This window comes from Lampetra planeri, chromosome 19 (assembly GCF_965212315.1).
Source record: "Lampetra planeri chromosome 19, kcLamPlan1.2.h2, whole genome shotgun sequence".
NCBI classification, from domain to species: Eukaryota; Metazoa; Chordata; class Hyperoartia; order Petromyzontiformes; family Petromyzontidae; genus Lampetra; species Lampetra planeri.
The window spans coordinates 6,010,090-6,026,581 of NC_136125.1; positions in this window are offsets into that span (position 1 = coordinate 6,010,090).

The following is a 16,492-nucleotide window of genomic DNA, read 5'->3' on the forward strand; positions in this document are numbered from 1 at the left end:
CATCATCGCAGCAGCGGATTTCGGCTGTCCATCAAACGGAGACAGTCACTGCATCGCGCGCTTTCAGGTGCTCTTCTGCGGCCGTCTGGAACGCTCTTCCTTCCGATATTAGGAAGCTGCTGAAGCGATGTACTTTAAACATCGATTAAAAAACTTATTTAATTATAACTGCTTTTTGTGTTTAGTTTGTTGTCCTTTCCCCGCATCTACGATCAGCGCGGTTGGCTACGCAGGGTGCGAATGAAGTGAAACATACGGTACATATCTACTTGTGGATGTTCTATCTCATACTCGGAACACTCCTCGTACACAGGCATGTGTCCATAGGTGCACGTGCTATGCGCACGACTATGACCAAATCATCATCCGCAATGTGTCCGATCTCGTCAGATCTGTGCATCTCCGATTAGCACGATTGACTTACGTACGATGCGATACAAGTTAAACATACATACACACAGATCTCGGAATGAAAGCTGTGTTAAGCATGATGGACAGCGATTCGATGGGTGACCTGAATGCATGACAGGTTGCTGATTTCGGCTGCTGCCAGGGCTATGTGGCGGAGAGAATATTGCAAAACAGCTACATGAAGTGTTGTGCTGTACATCTATAGCCCCACTCCCCCACCACCACATATGTGCATCGACCCGGCATAATAGTGAAGTATGTTCCAATACGTAAAAAGCCATGATCCGCACAACATAGTTGTCATATATTATCAGTGCCATTATCATCATCACACTCATCAGCACCCTCATCACAATCAGCATCACCTTCAGAAACATAATCAACATCACCTTCATTATCATCACCTACATCATCATCATAATGTCTGTGTGGATCATACATCAGCGACACGCGCGCGTATGCACGCGCGCGTGCTTTATTCATCGTAATCACCCGCACGGGCCACACGCCGATGTTTGTTCGGAGCGCCTGTGTGTAACAATCAGAAAAACAAAATAAAAAGTCCGTGGCTCCAAGTCATCTATTTGGCTGCCTTTGCCGAGCTGCCCGCATGTTTCGTGCTCGGTATGCAAGTCATCAGCTGAGCACCACCACCACCACCAACCAGCAGCAGCAGCAGCGGCAGCCACGACAATAGATACCATCACACGGCCCCTGCAGCACGAGAAGGGCAGTGTGGGGCGGGCGGGGAATTGGTAAGGAGCTTGCTAAGAACCGTCCCTTGCTATAGGGAGCGGCTTGGGGTTAAACCTGGAGACGAAGCAATTGATATGGAGAAGTTTTTTTTTTTTTGACGGAGGTCTCCCAATGTGTGTGAGCCTCCGGGTTGTATTAATAAAATGCGTTAAACAAGAACGTTTTTTGAATGGTTACGCATCAAAATGCCGAGCGTTTGCAGTCCCCTTCCTTAAGGGGTAGTGAGGTGGGGGGGGGGGGCAAGGAGTCTGGCTGGGTGGGGGGTGGCAGCTCTTTCTGTGGCTCGCAGGGAAAAAAACACAACACAATTTAGGAGAAAATGGAAAAGAAAGGGCAAGTGGGGAGTGTTGTTGTGATGGGAGGCTTAAGCTCGAGGATAGTTGAGATGGCAAAGCAGCTGCCTGCCCTAGGGACTTTGTCTCGCGGTTATTTGTGCTCGTGAAACTGATAAAGATGTAATTCATCTATTGACCACCACCGTGAAAGAGTTTTTGGTCACTGCCAATTCGCTGATTTATGTTGTGTCTGATTTTTTTTTTTTATAAGCGTCCTCGTGAATTTGACAAGTACTCGGTTAAAGCGTCTTTCTTAATTAAAAGACTCCGGCTGTGATAACTTTTTGTTGTCCATATTAATGCCATGTTAGTCATATTTCTTTCGATGCTTCAACAGTTAATGCTTCGGGCCTGGATCAAGGTTGGCCCACTCGACATGCAAACCAGAGGTACGGGCCTGTCGGATGTGATCTCCTGGCGAGGCAGTTTAAATCACGGTGACATTCTTAAATCCCCCTACCCCACTTTCAAAGTGTGGGTATTCCCACCTCTTTCAAGATGTCTGGCAAGCGTGGAAGAGTAGGCCAAATACCCCCGAATGGGGCTCTAAAATTGTCTCGACTAGAGATCGTTCTGCTAGAAAGTGTCAAGCAGGAAATTTCACGGTGGCACTTTTATCTTTTCCCAAACAATTTTTTTCTTCATTGTGCTAAAGAGGTGTGTTCTCCTCTTTTATTCCAAAAATACTATGCTTTGTAATTAAGTGTTTCCTAAAGTATGGTTCAGAGGAGTGATTAACCACAAAATTGACAGTCTCAGCGTGACACCACGAGTATTTCCAAGTTTAATAAAAATGAGCAGCGATTTAGCCACGGAAGTCTTGGCGATAGAGTTGGCATTTTGTCAGTAATGTTATTACGCTGCGCCAATTTTTCACATTCATAATTCTTCTGTTCAATTATGGAATCTTAATTAGGAAATGCAGCATCTACTATTGAAATGTCCGTGTTTTTTTTATTTAATAGCCAACAGGGAGCATCTGACTCGATTGTAGATGTACATCAAATTAAGCTTTTTGAGGTCAGGCAGTAAAATCCCATGGGCCCAATGGGAAGCATGTGGAGTCCTGTCACATTTACCAAACCAGTGGTACATTTATGGAAATAGATTGCTAATGCTATTGTTAAAGCAGCATAATAATAATGATTCTAAAGGCTTAGGATTTCGGTAGAATTTACGGGATGCTGGGAAGAATACGCTGCTGCTCAGCCGCAAAGCTCACAGCTCACAATCATAAAGGTTGCGAGTTCAAATTATGTTTCAGAATCAGAACCTTTATTTATACCTGATGCATCCCATAAGCTCTAAAGCTCTTTTTCACACATGTTCAGTAGGGGCGGATCAAAACGTTACAGCAACAAACAATACAAACACACGATAGGAGTGCCAAGTATAGGAAAGGTAAACAAAAATCACTTTAAAAAATACAAATAAAGCTGAGCAATTGTTTTTGTTATCTTGCCAGTTGAAGCCCACTGAGCTCTTAGTTTATTTTTCAGAAGCGACCTGGCCACAAATAATAGCTCAACGAAGTGGCTTATCATGTGGACATTTCTATCAGCCAAACAATATAAATAATCTAACTGTTTGGTAGTTCACTCAGCCCAGCATCCCTCTAGGGTCAAAATAATTAGCACTACTTGGTGTGAAGAGTCCACGGCGGTGGTCCTTAGGATATACTCGCCCCCTGCCATAGGAATAAGGAATTTTCACCACTGGCTCAAGGCTGTAAGCAGGTGATGAGCACCGTCGAAATGCTCTTGGTTTGAGTAGGAAATCACTTTAGGAAGGAATCCTTATCGCCTTACACTCACCGTTATACAAAAAAGACACACACACACCTTCTGCGAGCCTTGTTTATTCAACGCACTTATTTAGGAACGTTTATTGGTCAGAACCGTGGCAAAAAAAAATAAACACAAACAAGCGTGTTACTGACAAATGAAAGCCAACGAGCAGCACTTCTTGCCAGCTGCCAGAATTACAAGGTATCACGCACTTTTTTTGTTTCCCCGGCGCAGGCAAATGTCACCGTGATAAATATCTCTTTGAGCGCAAGGCCCAGCCCCGCCAGAAAAAAAAAATATATATAACCAGGGGTGTCCTCTGGAAATACTGTTGAGTCAGTCCACAACGTGTCCGGTTCACTTAAAAATGAAAAATGACTGCTGAACTAATTTGGATGATTCAATTTCCAGGTTACTGTTCCGTGCGTTGCACAGATCCATTCTCCTTTGTGCTCAAAAAAAGTTGGGGAGCAGTGGTGTTTTTTTTTTTGAAACGTGCAGCATTTTCCCGTCGCAGCCCCCCCCCCCCACTTCTGTAATGCAATTGTCGCACGTCCCGTCTTCCACCCCCCCCCTCGATATGTAGCAGAGCTGACAAATCCAACGCGATGCGATTTTTCGTCTGCCTGGCCGCGCGCACGTCGGTGCTCCCTCCGCCAATGTGCTCGCAACGTCGTCCGGAGTCGCTTCCACGCACGACTTTACATCATTAATGCGGCGTGCATTAATTATGCAGCTTAAAAGCTTTAGCGGACAATAACAAAAAAATATATACACGTTCGGCTATCATTCGCTGCTTCGGAAAGCCGCATTAATTTCCCTTTCACCCCCCCCCTCTCCCCCTCTCCGATATCTCTGCGTCACATTTCACTTAAGTGGTGCTGCAGATTTGCTGAGATCGTCGTTTTTGTGCTGATGGAGATGGACCACCGCTTTGAGTGATGGGCGTCGGGGCAGATCAGAGGTGGCGGGATGAGAGGAGGAGGGAGGGGGGTGGTGGGGAGCCGTTGGTTTGCAGGAGACGCGTCCCTCTGTCGTGTGGCGGGCTGCCTACTGACCCGACACTCCAGAACTGGAGTCAGGGGTGGTGATGACGGGGGGGGGGGGGGGGGTTAGTAGCCCAGGCTCTGACCGAGAGACGATTGCGGGGTAGTGGCTGTGGTGCGGTGATGGTCGGTTGGTGGCTGAGAGCCTGGCCGTTCGGATGGAGGACGATATGGAACTGTCACCGAGAATAAATTATTGGGGGGTGGAGGGGGTGTGGGGACGCAGGAGAAAACCATTGCTGGTAATGGTTCCGCGGTCTATTTGACTGGCTGGGCGACGGGGCGAGTCGAGAGACAGGTAGGAATCCGGGCACTTAACCTCGGCTTTGTTCATGTGGAGCCGCCTCCCCACCCCCACCACCACCACGTGTAAAATCCACGAGGGGCTAGAGAGCAAGTGGCACGGGACCCTTATTCCACCTGCGGTGGCTATGGCAGACCCAAATTTGAAACGGGCAACAAAAGGAAGAAGAAACATAACAAAAACCGAGGTGCTCGTTTTGCGAAGCTGGGGCAGTAAGTTCACAGTCGCTATGCAGTACCGTTGTGACATGTAATGAAGTCGGCTAGCTCTGTTGGTGGCGGGTGTGTATCCACTCGCGCGTGTGTGTGTGCGCGCGTCGAGAGCTGTTGACGCAACGCTGCGAACCCGGAGATCCAAGTTCATTTCCCGCTCACCGCCAACACCAGTGACAGTTATCTGAACCGGTCCTCGGCCCTGGTACGGTGTGTAAGCATCGCCACTAGAGATACAAAGGCGGTCGGTTGTGGTGATGGCCACGCACCCCTTCGTGTGCCGTACCAGCCTTCATAGGTGCTTGCTAGCAGCACTTTCCCCAACAGTCTGTTACGGCTATACGGAGAATGTTTGTTTGTTGTTGGCGAGTGGTACTGTCTGTACCAACGTGATTACACCTTCACGTCACCAATCATACAGGCCTCGATAGAGAATGATTATATTTTAAGCAGTGGACTGAGCAGCTATATGAAAAATCCAGGAGAGAGAGAGAGAGAGAAAAAAAATCACTGGAACTGAAATCCGAAGGTGATTTTTTTCTTGTCAAGGAATAGTGCGCCCAGCGAAATTGTGTTGCACGCACAATGTGCCCCAGCAAATATTGCCTTAGTCTTATTTTAAATGTTTGTATTTCATTGCTGCATCTTCAAACAGTGTGTGTATATATATATAAGGCATCAAAGTGTATTACAGCTTCCAGAAGGTGTTTTTTTTTTAAGATGAAAGCCAGAATTTATTTCAAGGTTCAATATTGCTCCACTTTCTGGGAGCGCATCACAATGGCAATTCGACACACGGAATTGTAAAAGCATATTAAAAAAAAAATACGCCAAATTACAATCTGCGGTTGTAACATGTGGTCATTAGACACATCGCGGTTATTAATTATAAATATAGAAACAAAAGCGGAAAAGTTGCGCAAAGTAGCGTGGAGAGATGCGTGTCCGCTTGGAATTACATTTGGAGACAGTAAGAGGAAACACGTTGACGAAAGAACATTCCCAGGGTTAATGCAATTATCGAATCCAATAACGGAGAGTCATCTGAGGAATGCAGCGGCTCTTAGAGGCATGTCTACCAAAGGAGACGGAGCTATTCATCATCTCGTGTGCAGCTGCTAGGTGGATGATGACATCCCAGAATCGTGGAAGGTGATGGGCGACAGCTTCAGGGAGGCCTTCATCCAGCAGTGATGAAGGCCTCCCTGCTGCTGCTGCTGCTGATGATGATGATTATGACAATAGCCATTTTTCGACGGTAACAATCGTAACGGTCAAAATTCACGCTGCGCTTTGCCGAACCGGTGCAGCGAACGTGAGGCGTCGCATCAACGCTCCGTAAGCGGCGTAGCGTGATCTTTGCAAAAGTGCTAATGCCAGCTGGTCTGGCAGGGCTTGCAGCATTATCTCGTTTTCTGGACCACCGCCTCATTGGCCTGGAGCCGTGGCCAAACCTTTCCCGTTAATTAGAAGGGGGTTCAGAAGGAGGGCGGTGGGGGGTTGGGGTATGAGCATTTAACCCCTCAATTCATTCCGTAATCACAGCCAAGTCAAATTACGATTCGATATTAACAATTCTCTCTGCACTCCCCATCTCTGTTCCAATATCGTCATTGTCCGCTGACCATCGGTATAAATCATGCAAATGCGGCCAATGGCAGCCTGCACGCATGGCCAGACTTATCGAGACTCCGAGAACGCCCCCGTCCTCCCTCCCCCCTTTAACCGCAGTGGTTCAGGCAGTGATCAAATGGAACGTGAGGACAAAGTCAAGAGACGGCAATTAAACTTTTGGCATTTCGGTCAAGATCGTTTGGGCGACCAGGATTAAGGGGGCAATCTACTCGCACCGTAATATCGCCAAGCGCGCGCGCGAGTCTCTTCCACGACGAATCCTCTGTGCGTTTTTTTTTCAGTCTCCGTTCCGTTTTCTTCCGCGCCAGTGGCCACATCACGGGAGGGGTGTTATTTGCAATAATGTCGACTGCCAAGGAGCGTACGTTGGGTTCGGGCAGGATGCGTCGCGAGAAGAGGATGATCGCTTGTCGTTGTGGCCAAAGGAGGAGCGGCAGCTGAGAGAGGGAATGCACCCGATGAATCACGTCCCGCGGGGAGACGGAGCGATGAAAACCGCCTCGTGTGGATCGCGAAAATGGATCGTCGCGTCGCGCGGTCGCGGAAGATGACAACGGCTTGGGGAGGCGTTCATCCAGCAGTGCATAGATGATGGTTGTTGATGACGATGATGAATCTGCTTTGTCCTGCTATTGCCATGACGCTGTCCACCAGTGTTGCAGTGCTGGATCGTTGCACGGTGGGACAATAAGGCATGGCAACGGCTTGGGCGCGGAGCGGAGGGAGCTGTAGGCGCGGTGGGGGAGTGCGGGAGAGGGCGTAGCATAATCCAGCAGTGAATAGATGAAGGCTGTTGCATTCTAATTGCTGCGAAGCTGCCGGTGCTGTCTGCTCACGGTGGCGGAGAAAGAGACGGTGGGAGTCTCTCTCTCTCTCTCTTTTGATGGCTCCGGTTGGCGCCGCAGAATGCGTGCGCACGGGCGATTAATTACCGAGGGCCTGGATGGCGGGCGGCACAATCTTCACTGGGACCCTGCCTCTCGATACAAGGACGCGCGCTCTGCGACGGGAGATTGTGTTTGTGTGCGACGCGTGGCGGCTCTGTAATTATGGCTTTGCCCTTCGACTAAATCTCATTATCGACACTCGGATCAATCCCGCCCACGTGCGCGCAGCTTTAATCACACTTCTGCAAGAGCCGGGGACCCAATAGAACGGCCGCGCCGTCTCGCGAAATTTCAAATCTCAGCGGGGCTGCAGAACTGTGCTGCATGTAAATCCTGAATATTTAATCGCAATACATGATGTGCTCTTAGTTTTTTGTTTTTTTTTCATGCAAAAAAAATATTTGCGTTGCCAAGGTGATGGTCAACACGTATCGCAGCGCGCGAGAGATCTGTAGCTGATGTGTTATTTTGATATTTTTTTACGAGTCTAAACATCGAAAGAAAACGGAGCCAGCCTGCAAGGGTCTCTCACTGTGTCTTCTAGCTGGATCTAAAGACGAATCCTCGTTCCTTTTGTGATCTAAGGCGGTAAAGAGAAGCAGGAAAGCGAGAGAGAGAGAGAGCAAAATGAAAAAGAGAAAAGTGAAAGAGGAATCAAAAGGAAAGCGATAACATAGATTTTTTTTTAATGCGTTTCGTCGCATGCTCACTCGCAGTCGTCATCCTCAAGGCATCAAAACTATTAACTGTAAACGGTCAATTAGCTAGATATTGTCGCCGTCATCATCACTGTCATCATTTTAAATGGACGACGCGTGTAAAATATCAAGCAAAAGTGCACAGATCATTTATAATACTTAACACTGCGCCCTGGTTCAGTAAAGGCTCGTATCTGCATGCGAGATTCTGTTGTACGGAGCAATCAAAGGCAGCGTGCTGCCCCTGTGAAAATTCCACAGAACATCCCCCGGCTGGGTGGACGCCTCGCCCATTTTCTCCCATTCTTCAACATCAATTCCTTCCTGCTTTAAATGGCGCTTTGCATAAACCATCTCGCAAGCTGGCCGTCAAACAAATACCGACACCGCACCGCGCGCTTTCAGATGCGCTTCTGCGGCCGTCTGGAACGCTCTACCTTCTGATATTGGGAGGCCATTGGAGCAATGCCACTTTTAAATCTACGTGAAAAACTAAGTTCCGTATAACTGCTTGTTGTGTTGAGTTTATTGTCCTTCCACTCCATGCGGTCGTTACATGTTTCCCATCTGTCAACTGGCGCGCGAGCTGCGTGTCCTCTGCAACTCGAGTTCAACGCAGTCGTGATTCTCGCCACGCTCCCTTGCACACTTCCTAGCGTTCACTCTCCGTCGCCTTTGTTGGTGTGTCCGTGTTTCTGACCCGCGAGTTAAGAAAAAGGCTTCATCCGCGCCTCCTCTCCGTCTGTTCTAGATGAATCATCATCACTGCTGGATGAAGGACCACCCAAAGCGGTCGCCACCCCTCACGGTCCAGCGATGTCGCGATCAATTCCAGCTCCTGCACATGAGCTGCTTTGATCGCTCCATCTCCACGGTGGGCGACATCTGCGGCGTTGTTCCCCCCTTTAGCTACCACCACTCCATAAACAGGCACAATCATTCACCGTATCCCTCATTGTCCTTCCCCCCGCTCCTCCAATTAGCAGAGTTGGTAACGTACGGTGCGAAAGAAGTTCAACATAAACACACACACTGGCGACGCGTACTGCCCGGGCCCACTTACCTTTTTTCAGCAGTCAACCTGAGGTCTCTAATTTTGCTTTTTTGTCTGACCCACGTGTTCCCGCTTTACGTGTTGAAGATCGCGCGTGGTTAAGTAAGGGATCAAGGACGGCGAAAGTGCTTTCACCTCTACGCGGTGCCACACGCACGCTCCCTTGTGTTGTGGAAATTCACCGGCACACCCGCGCACCCCCTCCACCTCCTCCTCCCGTAGATGTTCGCAATTGATGGAAACACAGCGCTTCCATGCGCCGCCCGCAGCTCAATTAAAACCGTCTGCAAATACAGGGCTAAACGCCCGCGAGCTTACCAGCGCTGACAATTTGGCATTAATAAAAAGAGATGATGATGCCTTGTCTCAACATTAATTGCAAAGTCCGAGCGTCTACAGCGCTAATCACCAGATTGAGATTCGTAATATGTACCAAAAAAGTAACTAATGAGCCAAGAGACATTTCAAAGAGAAAATGCTAAACTCTCTTAAGCTGATGCCCAGCGTTAGCATTAAAGGCCACTGGATAACAAACCGGTTACAGTGATGGTTGTTCTTTTTACCGAGTGCCACGTTTTATTGGCTATCATCATCATCAGCCGTGATCAATCCACTGCTGGATGCAGGGATCCCCAAGCCGCGATCAAATGTGGCAATCCACACAGTGCCTTGTGCACGACCGGCTTTCTTCGCTCCATCTTCTCGGTGGACGTCCTCTCAGACGCGTTCCATTCCTTGGCTGCCGCTCCATCATGAGTCTCGACCATCGGCCTCCATTCCTTCTGGCCGCGCGACGCGTCCTGCCCCGAGTCCACTTACTCTACCGAGCGGTTCGAACGAATCCATGACAACCTCGCACACGTTCCTTTCGTCCCACGTGTTCACCCTTTACCGTCTCTCGGCGTTATCCAACGCATGCACTTTCGTGCGTCTTTGCTCACTGTCAGATATTTTTTTTGGGGGGGGGTTCATTTATGTCGTCGTTAGTGACCGCGTTTTTCGGTGCCGTACATCAGAGGAGATGGCACGCGCCGATAAGAAATCGGTGCACACCGCCCGTAGTATATTACGTTTCACCGAGTACTTATAGCGCAGTACTCAAGCTGCCCGCTGAATCGGCCGACGCGAGCGTGTTTCGCAGATAACCCCCGTCTTTATTTGATGTCGGTATCACGATATTCCCAAAGTGCCCGTCTCGCCGTCACATTGTATCGCCTCGGCCGTCCCCGTGCGGGTCACGAGTGGATCCAGGGGGACTGCAGGACGGGCTGTTTTGAGCCCTTGTAGATAAAGTTGTGCACTGCAGCAGAGATCCCGTCCGAGATAACATTGCCCCCAAGGTTATCGTTGAGCTCACAGATAACGGGAGAATGCATCTGGGTGCTTGCGATGCGGGGACGTGGAGGTGCCTGGAACTTTTTTTTTCGTCGTCGCTGAAGGGTGTAAGATGCTAGAGCGGCAAAAAAAATACTAAATCAAATTACACAGTTAAGATATTAAAATGACAGCATAGTTATGATGATACAATGGATTTTCGAGATAAGACAATACTACTGTACCTCTGTACAGTAGTACTGTGAATGGCACAAAGTTAACACGTTAAATTATAGACAGACGTGTCTCTGTTTCACCAATTATTTTTTTTTACATTGTAGTCCATCAACCTCTGGCTCTTCTCGATTAATGATTGCCAACATCATTATTGACGCCAAGAGACAGCACGGGGAGCATGTGGGTGAGAGATCGTATGCAAGTGAAAAAAAATCTAAATACACTTTAAAATATGTTTATTTGACCATGTAAAGCCTACTGAGCTATATAGAGCTTATGCAGAAGCGACCTGGCCACAAATAATAGCTCAAGAAAGTGGATTACCACGTGGAAATGTATTGCAGCCAAATACTCTGAACGCACTTTGTTTCTAAATGTGGAAGGGAAAAACCGGAGGAGCCCGGAGAAAAATCCACGCGACCATGGGGGGAGAGAGACACGCAAACTCCAAATATACAGCAGCCATTACGGTCGGGATGGAACCAACGACCACCTCCATACCAGGAGACGTAGTTAACATCTCACCACCGTGGCGCCCAAAGTTAGAGGCATCGTTCTGATTGGTGAGAAAGGTAAGCTGGCTCGGGCACGACACGTCACAGGAAGGAGATGGCTGGCGGTGTAGCCCAAGCAGCGAGGGACTGGTAGCCGAAGGAGGGAACCTCCCCCCAACATGGCAATGGGCTCTGAATTATCACTTAAAATATTGTAAATCTAATTAATATAAACGTGCCGTTAAAAACTACTACGATGCACGTAAATTAGTGTTACGTGAAAGATATCACGTTCGTGTGATTATTGCTGTTGGCTGTTACCTGGTGAGGTAAAGCATTTGATTTAATTAACATTTCGTAAACTTGGCAACCATACGAGACAACGCTTCCTCACACTGTGCCGGTCATGGCAGGTTGTTTGACCACACTTCACCGCAGTGGTCAGTCCAGGTTTATGCAGGGATGGGGGCCCAGGAATGGTTCAGATATCATGCGCCACGAGTGCTTGATCTTCTGACCAGGAGGTTGATGATCGGCATTTGCTCGCCGATTTGATGACATCTGTTGTGGGTTATCAAAGTCACAGGGTGGGGATCAATCACGATAAGGTCATCGTCTTCCACCTCAAACCGGCCGTATCCACACAACCCACGTAGAAGATGCAGGCACCTAATGTGCAAGTGTAAAAAAAAATCACAGACTCTTTATCCTGTGTGCGCTGCTGCGGCTACAAGCACCAAACAATAAACCACATTACTTAGCGCTGTCACGTACATACATTTGAAGGTGGTGGGTGGATGTGTGTGCTGGTGAGTGGGTGAGTGGTTAAGTGAGTAAACCGATGAGTGTGTGGGTGGCTGGGGTGAGTGTGAGCGAGTGGTTAAGCGAGCAAAAGGCTGAGTGTATGGGTAGCTGAGTGGATGGGTGGGATGGTGTTTCGGCAAATTCACACATGCTCAGGGCAAAGCAATCGAATGTCTAAAATCACTCCGAACCTGAATCTGTAATATCTTCGCTCTTCATTGCGCCGTTCAAACCAAAGCAAAAAAAAAACCCGATCGCTCGTAGTGTCCGCTAGCCGTGAGGCTGTAGAATCGAAAGTGAGGTGCCCGTGCCGGGTTCACTGCGCAGCGCGCGCCCACCGCCACCCCCACTCCGACCGCTCCGCGCCGCGCGTGCGTGGGACCCGCAGCAAACTCATCGCGATGCAAAACCTCCCACGCGTCCGTCCCACGAGCCCGTGGGCTAATTGTCTCGCAGATGATGATCAGCTGAGTGCGTCTGCCCATCCCGCACCTGGCGAGTACAAACAGCCACGGCTCGCGTCGCCACCAGCACGCAACGTACCCTCCGCACGGTGGTGGGTGACGGGAGAGGTGGGGAGGAGGGTGATGGGAGGGGGGGGGGTATCTGACGAAGTTATTTGGGTTCCAGCGACAGACAATGACGGACAAGGCAGGCGCAGCCAGGAAGTTGTTTCTGCCGCTCGCTTGCATCACGCGGGACTGTCGCCAAGTTAACGTCTCTCGCCTTTGTTTGTCTGTGTGTGTGTGTGCAAATCTATTCCAATTCATTCCAATCGCGCGTTTCCTCGTCGAGTCGCCAGGTATCCGGTTTGGTGTCTCGCAAAGCGAGTGGCGCATGCAGCCTCGCGTTGTGAGACGATGGCTCACAGGAGCAGACATCACAAGATTGCATAGAACCGAGATTCCTTCAAGCGAGCTTTTCTTTTATAAATGCACACATCAAGGGGCAAATGAGTTAAAACACATTTTTTTTCTCCCTTTCTCGTCGAAATATCCTCAAGTTAAGTTAAAGGCAAACGTAATAAGATGGCTTTATCTTTGTTATACACTCACTCATTGGTGTCTCTGACCCACAAGACACCCAACCACCTCCAGAGCTGTGGCCTTGGGTTAATGGGACGGGTCGAGATGAGAGTACAGAAATACATGGGGGGGGGGGGGGGGTGAGGGGCAAACGCACAATCACCTCCCTAGGAGCCAGACCGCTCCAATGGGAGGGGGGGGAAGGGGGGTAATGGGGGGCAGGGTGAGCGCGGGGCAGGGGGGGCAAGGGGGACCCGGTTCCCCCTTCTACCCCTACGAGAGGGAGCTGGCTCCCCCTACTGAAGGCTCAGCCCCAATATACACAACAACAACAAATGCTGGTACAATATTTAACTCTGCCAGTTCTGCGAACGCACACAATCACACGTGGGACGCCTTTTCCTCAAATACACCCGGGGTGAGAGCCCGGGCACAACGCGCATGCAGATCGTATCGCTACTCATTCTGTTCAACGTTTATCTTTCGTTGAAATATTTTTTTTTCATAGTATAGCCCCCCCCCCCCGCGGCTGCCGCCCCCTTTTAAACAAGGTCATGCTACGAGGTTGCCCTCGAGTCAACCAGACCAGGCAACAAAACGAGCCCCAGACACACAACTCCGGTGGGCTGTATTGGTTGGTTCACTTAATTGCCCACGTGTCGCTGTAGGAGTGTTATTAGTCTTGGAAATAGACAACGCCGACTACTGCATATGCCTGCGAAACCTCTGGGCCAAATGCATTCCTCTGATCTTGTGCGCGTGTGATTTCTGATTTCCCACTACTCACGGCCAACGTCAGTGACAAATATCTGAGCCGGTCCTGGGCATCCTCTGTCAACTCACTGTATCAGTTAAAAACCATAACAAATATTTGTCTTGAAATTGAATACTCACTGGAGCTTTTTTTTTGGCCAATCAAAAGAAAACGTGAACTGGGGAGATGGAGCGATGGAGGCAGCTCATGTGCAGGTGCTAGATGGTTCGTTGAATCGCAAGATCATGAGAGATGGTGACGGCGTGGCGGAGACGTCATCCAGCAGTGAATTGTTCATGGCTAATAATGGTGACTCCAAAACAGGTTTTCTTTTTGGGGGCGCAAACTCATGGAAAGAGTCATGACAAATGCCACCGCAGCTTGATGGATCAATCAGCAATCCGAGGCATGCTTTTGAAAATCAGTTTTTTTCTGATGTTGTCTCGCATTGTGACATAAGCTACACGCTAAAAGCGGGATACAATTTCTGAATTTAGACAAAATTACGTGGACTCGGAGCCACCCAGAGAGAAGAGGGACCAGGGGGGGGGGGGTTATAAAATGAAAATGTTGTTTCTCCTGAGGCGAACAGAACAAAGGGCCCTGCAACTGGCCTGCATTTTTTTTTGGCATGAATAAAAGGGCCCAATGGGTTTTTTTTTTAATATTTTGCCAAGTAAGGACCCACTGAGCTATGTAGCTCTTTTTTTTAAGCGACCTGGTCAACAAATGATAGCTCAACGAAGTGGCTTATCACGTGGAAATATATAGCAGGCAATGAAACTCTAAACGCACGTTCATACTAAATGTGAAAGAAAAAAAACCCAGGTGATCAGGAGAAACATCTACGGGACCAATGGGAAAGAGACACGCAAACTCCAAATATACAGGCGTCAGGGTTGGGATCGAACTCACGACCTCCTGTATACCAGGCGAGGTAGTTATCATCTCCTAGCCAACATGGCGAATTCTGCTCAGGAAACTCCTGGAATTTATGAAAATCCCCAGCGTGGACTCTCCGAAAACCCGTGAGGCAATATCAGACATTATAACAATAGTTTAACACGTAGGCTTTCGCGACCAATATTATTCATAATCAACGTTTTTTGGTTTAGATCGCGTTATTTATAAATGTGTCGTAACCCTCCACTACCCGACACGGCCAATCAGTAAAAAAGTGTCACGTTGACAAAAGACAAATTAGTTCACTGCTTTAGCCCACCGGTGTGTTGAAGCGCGAAACCACAACATTTACAATTTGAGTACGACGTTTCGCTGGTAATTGCATCCAGCATCATCGGGCGAGTTGAAACGTCGTACTCAAATTGTAAATGTTGTGGTTTCGCGCTTCAACACACCGGTGGGCTAAAGCAGTGAACTAATTTGTCTTTTGTCAACGTGACACTTTTTTACTGATTGGCCGTGTCGGGTGGTGGAGGGTTACGACACATTTATAAATAACGCGATCTAAACCCAAAAACGTTGATTATGGATTATAACAATAGGTTTTTACGTGATTTCTAATTTTATTTCTATGAATATTTTGTTATTTATTTATTTTTACCTACGTGACTTTACCGAACAAACCTGAGAGTACAATAGGTTTTACCCTTTCTGGCAGTAAAACAGATGTCAAGATGTTAAAACACCAAACGCAATCCTTATTCAAGGCATCCTGTCTGCATTAACCACACGCACTTGTGGTGACCACAAGTGCGTTGTCTTTGTGCTGTTCGCCTTTAGGCGTCCTCTGGTCTAACACTTTGAGACTAGGCTCAAAAGAAAGCTGTCTCTGGTGTGGACCAATCAGTTTCAAAAACAATGCCATTTATTATCAGAGCATGTTTTTTGTTTGCATGTTCGCCACAAGTACGTGTGTTTAATGCAAGACAGGATTCCTTGAAGAAGGATTCAGTTTGTTGTTATAACATCTTGACACAACTGTTTTATCGCCAGAACGGGTAAAACCTATTGTTATATTTTAATACTGGCAAGAAAGGTTCCATATAATATCAGATATTGTTCTTACAGGCGAGAGAAGAGTGCAACGGTTACGAGTGTGTCGGTGAACGGGGGGCGCAGGGTTTAAGGGGTGACCACGAAACTTCTGAATTTGGACAAAATTCCCGAGCCATTCAGGGATAGCTCCCTATCAGTTGATTGCTCAATAGCTGGTAGTGGGGGAGGGGGGGGAGACGTATGCGAAGCCAGGCCCCACAAGGTGAATTAAATGCAGCTGTTTGTCCTACCACTATCTTTTCTGTCAAAGCCATCGCAACTTGCTGGAACGGTAATTTTCGCCCAATCAGGCTTGGTGTCATCTCCACCGTCTCATCCGTAAGAGACTGATCGCATTGGAACTTTCGCTTTGCCCTTCTAGCGGTTTTTATGTTTGCCGCTTACACCACCTACCTCACTTTGTCCTCTGATTCGTAAGCCATTGACCCAAACATATTTGGTTGGTACCCCTCATGGTGGAAAATGCTCACGATGATTATCTTGGAATATATTTTCTGCAGGTCACAGATGTGTGCAATTTCGCCATGGCAGCTATTTGTGAGACTATTGTTAAAATGCGGGAATCTGATGATTTTTTTTTCCAAATGATACGAAACATCTACGGAATATGAAAATGAATAGGAAGTATGCATGTAAAGCAGACGACATATATGCTAAGCCTCATGACAACGCTGCTTCCACAGCATTTGCCACCCCAGGCGGTATTGGTCATTTAAGTCT